Source organism: Aphis gossypii, chromosome X (genome assembly GCF_020184175.1).
Source record: "Aphis gossypii isolate Hap1 chromosome X, ASM2018417v2, whole genome shotgun sequence".
Taxonomy (NCBI): Eukaryota; Metazoa; Arthropoda; class Insecta; order Hemiptera; family Aphididae; genus Aphis; species Aphis gossypii.
Window position 1 is genome coordinate 48,451,711 of NC_065533.1, and position 16,354 is coordinate 48,468,064.

At 26.6% G+C, this 16,354-nt stretch overlaps 1 pseudogene; it reads right to left on the bottom strand.

The window, feature by feature from the left end:
- Positions 1-7,329: 7,329 nt before the first annotated feature.
- LOC126552513 (uncharacterized) lies at positions 7,330-9,275 on the bottom strand (annotated as a pseudogene).
- Between the last annotated feature and the right edge of the window lie 7,079 nt (positions 9,276-16,354).

Here is a 16,354-nt window from a genome sequence, read left to right on the forward strand (position 1 = left end):
TTCACATATTATAGGAACCTTCGTAATAGTGTTTTCAATATATTTATTTGATTTGGTATTTTGTACATTTATTGGTGTAAGAACCGACGATGAACAAAAAAATGTACACGTTTTTTAAAATAAATTGATGAATACAAGGTCACTTAGATACTATATAGGTGCAATTTACTACATAGAAATTTATATCTGAAAAATATCGCGAGTGCAATTTACTACACTATTTAGTATTAACACTACCTGCTTACTATGGGTGCAATTTACAATCTGAACCCTTTTTTTAGTTCTAAACATAAAAAGGAAGAAGGAACTATATATAATACCACCAAGTATATCATAATATAATAAATATTATGATATTGTGCTATTAAAATTATCTTATTTATTTTTTGCATTATACAGTTGGAAATTGATAAAAGTATTTTTTAGACCATACACGCACATATTATAATCAACATATCTACTCATCTCATTTTCATATAGCACTGCGTTAACGTCTTTTTGAACTACAGATAACGTGCCGGAAAAATCAGTGGCGTGTTCCAAGGTCGTACACTTTACGGCTTACGAATCGAATAGGTTTATCAGCTGCAGCAAAAAATTGAAAGTTTATCCGTTTGAAAACTAAAAATCGTCACTCGTTTTATTGAATTTTCGACGATATGATTAAAACAGTCATTTAGTTAGTTCAGTATTTTTATTTTACTCTACTCGATAGGTAACCAAAAAATAATATTTTATATTTACTCTAGGTATAAAACATATCAATGAGTTTTATAATTTTGTGTATAAAGTGAACAAAATCCTATTCGTATGTAGGTTTGGGCGTTTGGCATGATTAATCATTCCCTAACGTGCCATTCTTTTTATCCTGCAGCCCTTTCTTTGATTTTGATTATTGATACAATAAATAACAATATTCATAAATTTATTTGCAATATATTTATTATATATATATATATATTTATTTATTTGTATTTATCATACAAGAAATTTTGTATGACGTATTTATTGATTTCGTACACTATTACTCATAGTTTGTTTGGTACATTTAATGGCCGAGAGCATTAGCGTCAGAAAGTCACTGTTTCAAGCATCTAATAGTAGATGTTATCGTTTGAATATGTCGTCATAAAGTAATTTGGAAATAGATTCTAAATGTATATATAATTATAATTTTCTTATAAAGCTATATGTATATCAACAACTATATTATATTGAAGTTATGGTTACACACACACACACACACACATTAATATATACTTTATATTAAAAACGTTTTGAATTTATTTTTGTGATTTATTATTTATATCAAGTAATAATAATAATTGAGTACATTATATGCTATATTATTAGTGTTTAACTAAAGATAAAGTATGAACAACTAGTTATCAGTCACCTTCATTGTCTCTTTGACTCTTTCTCTTACGGTTTTTCGTAACGCGTTTTCGTTAACTACACGTTACATTTGTTCTCGGTTAGGTCCCCTCGCCAACCCGTGATAAGGAACTACGTTCCAAGACCATATAATTTGGATAACCGAATTGATATATAGTCTTATCTAAAATGTTTCATTACAATTTAACCTTTGGCAGTAATAAATAATAATTATAAGTCAATCTCTAATCAAATAATTGTTTTAATATTTAAGTATTTAAAATTGACGGTTCGAAGAATATTTCTAGCAATCACTGATTAAAAAGAATGAATAATGTTATTATAACAAAAATGAGATTATTCTATACTTAACATTTAAACATATTTTCATTATCATTCTATAATATAATATCGTATCTTATAGATCATAAATATTAATACATAATGTAAATATAATTACTTAATAGTTGGAGACAATTTAAAAATATTATTTACATGTAAAATATATATGTATATATGTATGTGTAAAGTGTTTTCGCGTGATACACGGATAATATATTTTATTATAATTACATCATGTTCAATCCATAAAATCACATCATCACAACTTAGATTCCATCACTATATAATATATATATTAAGGGGGGGGGCATGGCCCCGGGCCCACAACAGATATTAAACAATAGTGGGCCCCTGGCGAATAGTACTTTTTTTTTATTAAATCAGAAATATTTAGATATAGTAATAATAGTATATTTCGTAAATCAAAAAACATGTACACTTTTATATAATATATTATATTATATAAGAAAAAATACAAAGATTTGCAATGATAAAATATAAACTTATATCATTATTTTTATAATACATTAACGTTTCCTATAAGCTACATAGAGTAGATGTAATTAATACCGATGATATAATCAAAGAGTTTGCTGCCCAAAAATCAAGGAAAAATTATTTATAATAATATACTTTTATTTTGTATTTAAAAAAAATTAAATTTATAAACATAATTTTTTTTTGTCTGTATTATTTATTTGTGGGTGGCCAAAATTTTGATTATGGTTATGGGCCCCTAAAATTGTTTGGCCCCGGGCCCAAAATTATCTTAATCCGGGCTTGCATCACTATATATATATATTTATTTAAAGTAATGACGTATATGAGAATATACTATTTTCAGGCATATAGCATAAAATTCTAAAGTCATAAATCCGTCACAGCAACGTGGTCTGACTTGTCGTGTCCAAAAGAGGGGAGTTTGACAGAACTTATGATAGATATTACGGCTGGTGAGTACAATACAATAATATTACAACAGATACTATAAGAACACGGCATGACAGAAGACGTATCTTCCCGTTAACATGGCTTATGTGTAACATACGTACACAGTATAAGTGTTGAAAAAATAAAATAAATAATTGTAATTTATTATAACGTACGCTTATATTAATATTAAAGAATACAATAATTATTTTATTACTATTTTTTTTTCAGTTTTAACCGATGGCGCCGCGAGAACATCTTTCCCAAACTTCAGCGAAAATTATTATATACCTAACCATTATAGAATAATAATAGGTAATATTATGCGTTGGTCACTATTTATGGTCGGAATTAAAAATTCAAAACCTGGACACTATTTAAGGTCGAGTAATAATGTATATTTCATATTGTTGCATATATGATATATATATTATATACATACACATTCTTCTATAGGTAAACATAGATTGTTAGGTGGTAATGTCATACAACTAAGAGAACAATTAAAACTAAATAATAGGTTTAATTAAAGCATGTCAAGCTGAAATCTGCAACGTGAAATTCTGAACAGCCTGTATACCTATGTATGAAATATTCGAACTAAACACCGTGACGTATACTGATTAGAACAAAGTTTACAGAGTTATCGCATACTATATTTTTTTTGACATGTATACTTATGAATTATGATCTATAACTTATGGCTTTTGAGGTCATTCCGAAAATTGATGAGCGAAAACAAGAAAATTTGATGTAATGAACGAAACCGTTGCTTTTACGATAATATATCTTATGCCGGGTTTAATATGTTAGAATTGTTCACATATTAAAACTAATTTTATAAAATAGGTACCTAGATATAAGGTTATAAGTTGTGTTATTTAATATTTTTCCAATAAACGTATTGTGCACATCAACGAACAGATTTAAAATAGATAGTCGTAAAACCTAACCACTGACTAGCCGAACCATTGAACCTTTGATCACCAGGTTAATGTTTATAATATATGTATTTAAAGAAAAAAGAAATTCAATATAATAATTGGCCATAAATGATTCCAATAAATTGATGGGATTAAACCGAAATCAGAAGGAAGAAATAGAAATATAGGTTTGGAGGTAGTATAATTACTACCTATACTATACAGCCACCGTATCGGTGCGGAGAGAATTTAACGACCGTTTAGTGTAGCGCAGTGGTGTAACTAGGACTACTCTATGGGCGGTGATATAGATATTTTTCATTCGTAAGAAAAAAAAACATTTATAGGTGTCTGGCAAATTTTAATTCATTATATTACAAAAAAAAAAGTGTAGGAGGAGGTATATCACCTACATCACTCCCCGTAGTTACGCCACTGATGTAGTGTAAATGATGATTCTTTAGACAACCGCACTAGCGCTATTGTCATACACTGATACGGACTGCCATTATTTTTAATTCCTTTCATTCCGTAACTTCGGGTTTGACCATTAGGTACGATACGATATTCCTGCTTCCGCTATATATATATATTTTTTTTTACAGTAGTTTTTTATAATACCTAATAAGTTTGTTTTATTATACTTATAATTTAACTATACTCGTGGTCCGTGGAATATTGCTTATACATTAACAAGATATTAATAAGGTAAGATTTTAGTTTTAATGTTTTAACGAACGTCATCTCTCTTCTCTATATCCAATAATACTCACTTCTCTTTACTTATTGCTTTAACGCGCACGTATTTGTTAATACATCTACTGACGAATATATTAAATTAAATACTTACTATTTAATTAAAAATGAATAAGTATTTTTAACTTACATAAATTTATGGGTCTTATAGTTTTACAGTAGTTATTGCAACGTCCTAATAATACGTCGTTTACAGTGGCGTATTTACGGGGATGGTCCATGGGGTACTGGACCTCCCCCAGAGGAAAAAAACCGATACATATTCTTGTAGTATAGTTCATTAATAAGCATAGAAATTGGTATTGTGTGTATTCTGACGACGATTTCCATGTTAGAGCTAAATATAATATTGTGTGATAAAGGCAATAGGTATATATAGTTATCATAGTTAATATAAATTACTTAATTACGTATAAACTGTGCCCCCCTCCCCCCAATAGAAAACTTTTGAAAATACGCTACTGGCCTTTTATGTCCCTTAAATATAACTTTATTTATGTAGATACCATACGACACCAATAAATCGACAGTAGATATCATACGAAACATGTACATAAGTAGCATTTTCAAAATAATTGTACAGTATTAAAAATAATTACTATTAATAATTAATTTTGTTTTGCTGTTTTAGGTAACACATACATTCTAAAAATGTATAATAATAATAGTCAATCCAATGAACAAAACAGAAACAACAGAAACAATAGAAACAGGAATCAAAGTGAGTACCCATATTATATTTATGTGCTCATAGACATTAATGTTATATACGTAAAAAATCCAAAGATTAAAAAATGACTATATTCAACGAGATAATGAGTTGATGAATAACCACGCGACTTCTTAGGGCCGACGACTGAGCAGTCGACTATGTTCTACGTGTAAAAGTAAATTAATTTACACAATGATTATAATAACCTAGTAACTTACAATAGTATTCCAGATTTTTTTCATAATCCTAAGTATATTGATGTTGCTTAAAACGACGGTCGGTGTGACTTAAAATTGAATATATCTTGTTGTTGCATACATATATAATATTATAAATTATAATTTAATAAAATGAATGAGTTCGCTACTTCACTGCCCGTGTCGTATTGCTACGATAACCAAAATTTTACGAAATTTAAGATATTAATTTTAACTACAATGAAAAAACTAGAAAGTATATCAAAATTATACTTAAATCAGTATTATAAGCTTAAAAAAACACTTAATGTTGCATAATTTTTTTTTTAAATATTATCTAGACACTTTTGCACGTAAAACATACGCCAATGTTCCGACTTCGGCTCTATATATGACGTCACACGCATATTTTCAAACGCCTATAGTATCTCATTGAATAATTATAGTGTTTCAGTGTTAGACCAACACCATATTTCTTAGATAATGACATACTTAAAATCTAAGTAAACTTGTTTTAAGTCTCGTGATGTCCTTTAAAACATTAATAATAATACAACAAATATTTCATTGGTGAAATATTCTTCTTCATTGAATTTATTAAATATGATTTTAATCTTTTAATACAAACTAATCCAGTGAAATAAGTTGAAAATAAATGTCTAGAGTGGATTTATGTCTCCCACATCATTACCCGCATGAAAATACCACTAATCCGTCCTATAATAAAATTAATAATCTAACATACCAAGTTTTAATTATGCAAAACCAATTCTGTTGTTAACTTTTAGAACCTGTACAAGTCCAAGAAATTTCATCAACGACAATCGATTCGATTCCGAGAAGATTAGAACTGATTCAATCGGAATTTCAATCGGAATATATGATTGTATTAGACGAACATGGACGTCTTCGCTTTGAAAGGCGCAGTTGGGATTGAATGTGTAATATTTAGTGATGCAAGACAATATATAGACACCCCCCTCCCCCCATACACACACATACATTGTTATGATTTTTTTACTTAATTTTTGTAAATTAAACAATAAAACATATACAATGTATTTCAAAATGAATCAAATAAAAATGAAAAGTAGATACTTTGTTTGTTATAATTTTTTTCTTACAGAAAATTTCATAGCTTAAAAAAATATATTTATAATTATTCCGGCATTTTATTTTGAAGTTTGATGAATTACTACAATTTTAAATTTTAAATATTTAAATATACAATATCTTTTATTACATATACAAATAAACTTAAGAGATAATGTGGTATAAATATAAATTCAACTTAATAAAATAAAAGCACTGATTGTAGCAGTTTTGATCTTGAGCCATACATATTAATAGCTTCATCTATTGGTATATCAATATCAATGTTACATGATACCAACATTAAATGGTCAAGTCTAGATTCTGACATTATTTAGCAAAGATTGGTTTTGATTAATTTAAATTTAGAAAAACACCTTTCAGCACTTGTTGACGTTGGAGGTAAAGTACAAATACCTTTGTAAGCCAAGTACAAATTTGGAAACGCTACCGAAATACCAGTATTACTGAGAATTTTAAAATATGTAATAAGTCCTTCCAAATCAAAAACTGAATTTGAGCCTATAGGTCATATACTAAGCTCAATTTTCACTTGGTAAGTGGTTGGTCACATACTAAATGAGTACTGAAAATTATATTAAATGTATAAGTATGTTAAAATTACCTTTTAAATGAAAACTAAACAGCTGCTGTTGATGATACAAATTCAACCAAATTTAACTTTATCAAAGCTTCAATTTATTAAAGCAAACATTATAGCTATAATCTAAACGTTTTATTCAAAGCTGGTGACATAAAATAGTTTTTCTAGATTAGGTAACCTTTAAAAATAATTGTTTTATAACTCTCATGAGATACCACATTAAATGGTAAATATGCATTTATTATAACGTCTAAAATCATTTGATCAACGTCTTCTGTAAAATACAATCTAAGTTAATGACTAAGACTTACTAACGTAGAAATACACGTACACACTATATTATATTACTATACTAAATTAACTGTACCTTGAGAAGTCAAACTTTTACGATTTGAACAATTAAGTATTGACATCTGAACAGTATTAAAATATTTTATTTTTTTTTTACATCAGAATTATCATGGATTTCAGTGTTGACTTTTCTTTTAACATCTATTCAAATAGTAATAGCAGGAGCTTGTTATTTTCTAACAGATTTGATATTAGTATGTTTATCCTATGAATTTTAGAACATTTAGGTAAAAATAATTAATATAGGTGGTACTAATATTACTAGTAGGGAATTATAATCAAACATTTTTTTTTTTTTAATTTTGTAATTTACCTTTATTTCAATATAATTATGTAAAACTTTTTTTGACATAGGTATAACCATATATTATAACCATGTATAATATAATATATTATATAAAATATTCGATAAAAATTTGTATATTCTTTTATATCTTAATAATATTTAATAAAATAAATAATAATACACCAAATATTTTAAACTATAGGTATAACTGGTATAAGTAAACATTTGAAATATAAGAGATTATACTGATTATAGTATGTACTATAATACTACCTATACTGTAATAAAAGTCATTGACATTTGACTTCATCTTAAAACTGGTGTTGATATCTTAGTATCTAAAAAATTGTATTATCACAAATTTAATATGGTTTGGTTATTCATTTTTATTATGATTTAGGTACATAATCAGATATAATCATAATCTAAATAAAATAAAATAATTGTCATTTGTCATTTGTATATAATTTAAAAAATGTTAATGGATGGTAAAAATTTAAAATAATTTAATAAAATATAAAATAATTGTCATAATAACTTAATAGCATTGTTTTCTAATATTGTGTCTAACTATCATTAAAAAAATTTAATATGCTCATTTCATTATTTTTAATTTGCACACATAAGCTTCTTAAGCGATATAGTCAACTGTACCATGAGAAGTTAAACTTTTACAATTCGAACAATTAAGTATTGATATCTGAACAGTATTACATCGGAATTATCACAGATTTCAGCGTTGACTTTTCTTTTAACATCTATTGAAATAGCAGTAGAAGTAGCTAGTAATTCTCTAAAAGACTTGATATTACTATGTTTATCCTATCCCTATTCATTTTAGAACATTTAGGCAATTATAATCAAACATAATAAATAATGAACAGTACAAAATCAATAAATAACAAAATAAATAATTTATTTAATATACAACATCCTTAGGAGTAGGTACAATTGACAATTTTTATAGTGCTAATTTTTTGTAAAGTTTTAATTATTGGAAGGTTTTACCATGTGTTCTTCATATTAAAATATTAATAATAATGAGAAGATTGGATAAAGTAGTTTGCTGATTCTGAGAGATATACCATATTTAAAAATACCTATGTATAAAGTTATAAAAGAATTAATAGGTTACCATCTCAGTTACAAGTTGTGTGTGTCAGAGACATTTTTCTAATTTAAGTTTCATCAAAACAAAACTTAGAAGCTCAATGTTTCAATGTTTCAAGACCGTTTGGACCTACCTACCTACTGGTTACTATACCTACCTATGTATAGTTTAGTAAAGTTGTATTATGAAAATGTATTATTATGCCAAGTATAAATAATTGGATAACTTTATTTATAAGTAAGAATACAATTATATTTATTTATTTGTACTTTATTTCTTAATTTTTTTCACAATTCGACTTAATTTGTACTGTCATACCTACTATGTATCTCAGAACTAAGAAAGCCCACAGGACAATTGCTACAATTGCCTACTAATAAAAAATATGAATTTAGAATTATCCGTTATATACCTACTTGCTTTCAAATTTCATGGGGCACATGAATCAGCAGTATGTTGTATATGTCTTCGACAAATGTAATATTTGCAAGATACTTTTTACGTAGTGTACAACTCGCAACTGTTTATTATTTTAAAAACTTTATAATGAATATTTTAAATATTCCACGGAAGAATTGGTTCATTTTTGTGATACATGCCAAGCAGTAAAGCGTCTTTAATATAAAAATATAAAGCGTATTTCAAAACAATTCTAGTCAGGACTCACGGTTCATTACAATAAAATTAATATAATTTCTAGTGAGTAGAGACTAAAGAGTAAATACAAACGTAACTATTAACGATTATTAACGAATAACGAGTTTACGAGTAATGGTGTGTGAGTGTGTGTGTATGTGTGTGTAGGTTGTTGATCGTAGAATACTGTGATTCAGGGTGTCGCCGACACTCGCAGTGCTATGATACTGTACACTATAAATAGGCAAATCGCAAATAGATGTACGATGTACGGAAATTATTATTTTTCTGTATGATATCTTTAAATATTGTTTGTCGGCAACAATATTTATAATCGTCACGTCATTTCATGGACGATAAGCAATTTTTTCATAATAGATAGATAAACTTAACTAAAAATCTCGTTTGAAAATTTTGTGTTTAATATTTTTCTATACAAAATATAACAATAAGTATTTAAATATTTAACTAGTATGGTCACTGTAATGGCCAATGGGTATATTAAATTTGAACTAAAATATGATGTATCACTGCTATGATATTTATTTCATAATAATATATTAATATATGCTTTTTGATATTATGCTATTAAAGTTACCTATCTAATATCTTACTTATATTTATCATTACAGTATAGGTTGACGATAGTATTTCGTATACCATACAACCTGTACCTATATTTAATCAACACACTCATCTTATTCTCGTATAGCATTGCGTTAACGTCTTTGACCTTTGACAACGATGGTTACTATCCGTTTGCAAACGATATCTACAAACCACACGTCACTCGTTTTATTGATTTGTCGACGATATAATTAAAGTGATTAAAGAAGTCATATAATAGTTAGTAAAGTAATTTTATTTTAGGTACTCAATATAGGAAGGTATCTGCAGGTAACTAAAAAAATTTAATTTATATATTTTACTCTAATACTCGATCATACATAAAAGAAGAAAAAGACAAAAAGAGTGCATTTTAGCTAAAGAGAAAAATTAAACTATATAGGTCATTTGGATAACCAAATCTCATATTGAAAATTTTCCATTAAAAGTTAATCTTTGACAATAATAATTAATAATTATGTCAAATACTAGTCAAATAATTGTTTTAATATTTAAGTATTTAAAATTATCTAATTGTTTGAAGAATATTAATTCTAGCAATCGCTGATTAGAGCGAATGAACAATATTAGTATAACAAAAATGAGTTTGTTCTCTACTGCTCTACTTGACATTTAAACGTATTTTCAGCGGATATCGTTCTTATATCTATTTTGTAAATCATAAACATTTATACATGTTGACGATGATGTAAATATCTAGGTACCTATACCTAATTACTAAATAATTGGAGAAAAACATAAAATATTATTTACACTGTGTTCTCGTGCGATGCACTTAAATAATAACTCTTCACTTTTTTCTTTCAATTGATAGCAGAGCTTGGTTAAGTAAACGTTTTCCGATATGTTGTATATATTATATGTTTTAATTCTCCTCATTGTAGAAAAACTTATCATTAAGAGCAGATATATAATATTATAATGTTGTTTTGTTATATTCTCCATGCACGATTACTACATGTATATTATATATTATAAATTTAATAAAATTAATTTTAAAACTTATAATAAAAATTTTAAAATAATAACAGCTGGATTCCAATATTCAAAATTAAAATTATTTAATTATTTTTTAACCCTCTAGATCCACGCCTGGTATATTACATATATACTAAAATGTTTGATCTAAATGTACATATTTTTAAAGTATTCATATCGATAATAAGTATAGGTTACTTAGCATGGTTGGATCAACATGAGTGACGGACGATCGACGAGAGGGGTTCCTCTGTAATTATATCAATCACTAATTATTACGTAAACATATAATGGCTTAAATATTTAAGTATTTATATTAAGTTATTTGACTATTTGAGGAATATATTTAATTAGGTATATATAATAATTGATTTTAAACGAATTTTGTGGGTCTGGCCATAAGACATAATATTAATTTTATTAATTATACAAAAATATTATAAAATTAATAAATAATTTATTTTTAAATTTTAATAATAAATTGGATTAGTAGAATTTACAAAATGTTTAAGTGATAATTATTTAATAAATTCAATTTATGAAATGAAATTTTTTTTATTATTTATTTATTATATTAGGTACAGGTACCATTTTTTCCACTAATATATTGTGTTGAGTTGAAATAAGATATATTATTATAGTAATGGAAATATTCAAATATAGATCTTGAGTAAAAGTGAATTACTTACATACCTAAAAACTATTTCGTTAGATATTTCTTCAACTGGCAAAACCCGGTTTATTAATAAGGGTTAGGTATAAATATATTTTATCCCGTACAAATTACTATTTTTACCAATTATCATTTATCATCCTATAAAGTACACGTTAACCGCCTAATTACTTAGTACCGCTCTGGATTGCCTTAGGTATCACGCTGGTCTCAAATATAGCCGTATATATAGGTGACTGTATATAATGATGAGTTTATAAAAATTTAAATTAAATGGTATACCTACCTCTCACTGTTATGAAAAACGATTTTTGGAACAGAAAACATATGTGAACCTTAAAATACCATCATAATAGGTAGGTACCTATATATTTAATAATAATATCTCGTTTTATTAATCTCTAGAGAATATGATTAAAGTAGTCTAATAGTTATAGTAAAGTATATTTTTATTTTACTCGATAGGTAGGTAACCAAAAAACTAATATTTTATATTAATTACTTTATTATACGTATCAATTTTCCATTTAAAGTTTATACTCCTATCTAAGTATTTAAAATGAATTGTTTGAGAAATATTTCTGTCAATCATTGATTATAGAACGAATGAATAATTATATTATAAAAAAAAATGATATTGTCTTCTATACTTCTATTCAGCGGATATCGTTTTAATATCATATTTTATAAATTATAAGTTATAAACATTTATACATATAATGTAAATATAATTACTCAATAATTGGAGAAAAATATAAAGTACCTATCTATTATTTACACAGTGTTCTTGTACGAGGTTAGGTTAACGGTTGATAATTATCTAAATTATCTATATTACAAATTATAATTGTATTATAGGTATTCAGTGCATATAAAATCACTTCATAACAATTTATAGATTAAATGGCTATATCAAATATATATTTATTTAAGATAATGAAAAATGAGAATACATAGTTTTCAGGCATACCTACCTAGGTACAGCTTATATTATTAAAGTCGGATTCACAGTTATACGTCGTCATGCCGTGTCCAAGAGAGGGGAGTTCGGCTGAACTTATGAAAGATTACGGTTGGTGAGTTATACAATAATTACAACAGCCAATCAGAATACGATATTAGGAACACGGCATAACAGAAGACGATTTTTTAACACGGCTAAAATTGGTAGGTACACCGTACACGGTATTAGTGTTCAGAATATAAAATAAATAATAATTATCTTTTATTATAAATTTATAAGTATAAAGTATGCTTATAAAAATATTAAACAGCACTGTAATTATTTTATTATATACTATTTTTTTTTCAGTTTGAACCGATAGTGCCACGAGAACAGCTTATTCGCATTACTTCCGCGAAAATTATTACATGTATAATATACATTATTCGTAACTCGTAACCTAACCATGATATAATAGGTAAAGGTAATATTATACTTTGGTTACTTTTTATGGTGAGCATTAAAAACCCGAAGCCTGGACATTTTTTAAGGTCGGATAATAATGTATATATTTCATAGTATTGTATATACCTATATGTGTATTGTATACCTCAATAATAGATAGATATATTGATTGTTGTATATGTATATGATAAAGTATAGGTATACCTATAAGTATAAAGCACGGTGATACAAAGTATATATTACGATTTTCTTTAATATTTTAAACCATATAATACCTAATTAACTACCTATGTGATAAATCAGATAAATTACTAACCTTATTACCTGTAACCATGATTTAATATTAGGTATATACATGGGTTACTTTATATTATGATTTACAAATTACAATAAAAATCTGAAACCGGCTTATTATTTAAGTTATAGGGTAAAAAGGAATATTTTAGAACAGCTATATAGGGGTCTTCATAACCTTTTTTTGCAGCGGTCTACGCGTATTAGGTACCTATATTTTTCAAAAATCTTGTCGTCCACATTCGTGTAGTACGTCTTACAAATATGTATTCTATACAAAAATTCAGTTTTTAATTACAATTTTTATGATTACATTTTAAATTACAAATTATTATTATTATTAAAAGTATATTATGCTCGTTTCTCATTTTCACAATCAATTACGAACTAACAGGCAACAGCCAAAATTTATATCTAGGTAGGTATAATTTAACTAAGCTTATCGCATATTTCCGATAGCGATTTTTAAATCGCTAATTTTTTAACCAATTTTATTAAAATAATTTGAGTAATACTACAGTGGCGGCCCGTAGGTAGGGATTAGGGCCTAGAGGCGATTGGGCGATTGCCCCCTACTAAAATTATCGTTTATTACTAATTACTATTACTAATTTATATCTAAGTTTAATATCAAATTTCAAATTTATACTGTAGTATAATATTGTCAAAAACTTATAAATAAAAGTTGTGTTTCCTATATATTTACACTCATCGATAACCAATAACAATTTTCTGGGACCCACGAGCAGCGAATGCGATGCTTGGGCGATGTTAAAAGTCGCTCGTCATAACAATGATCGAAATACAAAAACTAAGAAGGGGAAACACATTAATGATACTGTCGGCCGGGGCTATAATCACCCGTTATGTGCACGGATTCCGAACTTGCGTGTGTTCATCATTTACTTTCGTGACATAATAACTATAAATAATTTATGTAAAAAGGTATATGTATTAAATGGCTTTAATTAATTAACTATTATTAATATTATTTGTGTTCGATACTTTCCATAAATAAGTAATTTTATATCGCCTTCCCACTTTCAAAGCACATGAGCCGCCAGTCGCCACTGAGTAATTATATTATAGGTAAATATAGAGATGCCGATGTCTCAGAAACGTGTGACGCAAAGTGTACTATATTTACAGGGTGGTCAGTTAGAGACAACAAAATGTTGTTTTATCATTAAATAATAATATATTGTAAATAACATTATACAATATAATATAAAGTGAAAACTCTTTATAATGAAACTCTTTACAACGAAAAACTCTTTATAACGTCAACATTACATAATAATGGTTGGTTTGCTATATAACTCATTAGTGGATTCAATCTTTATAGCATATTAGTCACTCCCAAAAACAAAATAATATTATAGGTATATTTTATATTTTATACAATTTACATGTTATAGTATCTAATATAAATTATTAAGGTAAATCGGCATAAATGCCGAAATTTAAAAATATAATAATATATTCTTTCATTATCTTGTTTCATTAACAAGTAATAATTTAAATATTTAGTATACCTAATAATTATAATTATATTTCAATAAAATATTATAAATAATATGTAATTAACTACTCGCATGTAATATAAAAATAATATTGTGTACCTATATGATAAATAATAATACATAAATAGGTACATATGGTATACCTTTATACATAAATAATTAACATTTTGATATTTTAAACTCTCTCTATTACGAAAACTCTGTTTAACGAAAGAAATCTCTTGGTCCCTTCAGATTCGTTAAAAACAGTTTTCACTATATAGCAATACCAATAAAGTAATTTTTAATTATTAAATTTTAACAAAAAGTAGGTTGATATTATTTCTAGTTCAACAATTAATGCTTTTAAACTATAGTTATTTAATTTTATATTCTTAACACTTATACCGTGTACGGTGTATCTACCGATTACTTTAAATTTAAGCCGTGATGTTAACAAGTCGTCGTCTACATATATGCGTGTTCCTATAATATTATGTATTCTGAATGGCTGTTGTAATTATTGTATTGCTCACCAACCGTAAACTACCAGAAGTTCGTCCGAGCTCCCCACTCTTGGACACGACAACACCATGACGACGTATAGCTGTGAATCCGACTTTAATAAATATAAGCTATATGACTGAAAACTATATATTCTCATTTGATATTTGTCTTTATTTTAAATAAATATACATTACAGCTATTTAATCCAAGTTGCGATGATGTGATCTTATAATATGTATATCTATTGAATATAATGTAGTTATAATAATATTATAATAATTATCGACCGTACATTACACGAGAACACCGTGTGAATACCTAATATTTTTAATTTTTTCCAATTATTAAGTAATTATAGGCATTTGCATTCGGTATGTATAGACAAATGTTTATAATTACTACTATAAATTATAAAATATAATATATTAAAAAGTAGGTCAGCATTGCGAGAGGAAGTTTGTCCATATCGTCCCTTCGGTCCTCGGACACAATGGCGTAGCTAGGATTTTTTGAAGGGGGGTGTTAATTATAAACATTAAATATTATGTATAATACGTACTAACTAAAACTTTTATTTTAATTAATTAATATATATACATATTATTTTAATATTTCATATAGTATTTACGATTTACCTATGTTCCTATTTTATTATGTATATAATAATGTATATTTTTTGTATTATAATATATGTAATAATAATGTAATACATGATACGGCTCATGAGGGGTGTCATATCCACCAAACACCCCCTTTGTATATACGCCACAGCTCGGACAGGATAGTGTATTTTTGCAGTATTCAATTCGAATGCAATTATTATTAGACATTGTTGCATTCGATAAAAAACGATTCGAAAAAAAATTTGAGCAAACGAAAGAATCTTTTTTATTTCATTAAATATTTAAATATTATTCGTTTCTATGGTATTAAACAAAGCGTTAGAAATTGAAATCCCGTTTTTTCGTAATTTTTCAGTATTTTTCCCGTGGCATTAAATAACTATTGAGAAAATCGAAAAATGACCTCTCTAAAGTATCAGCTCAAGAAC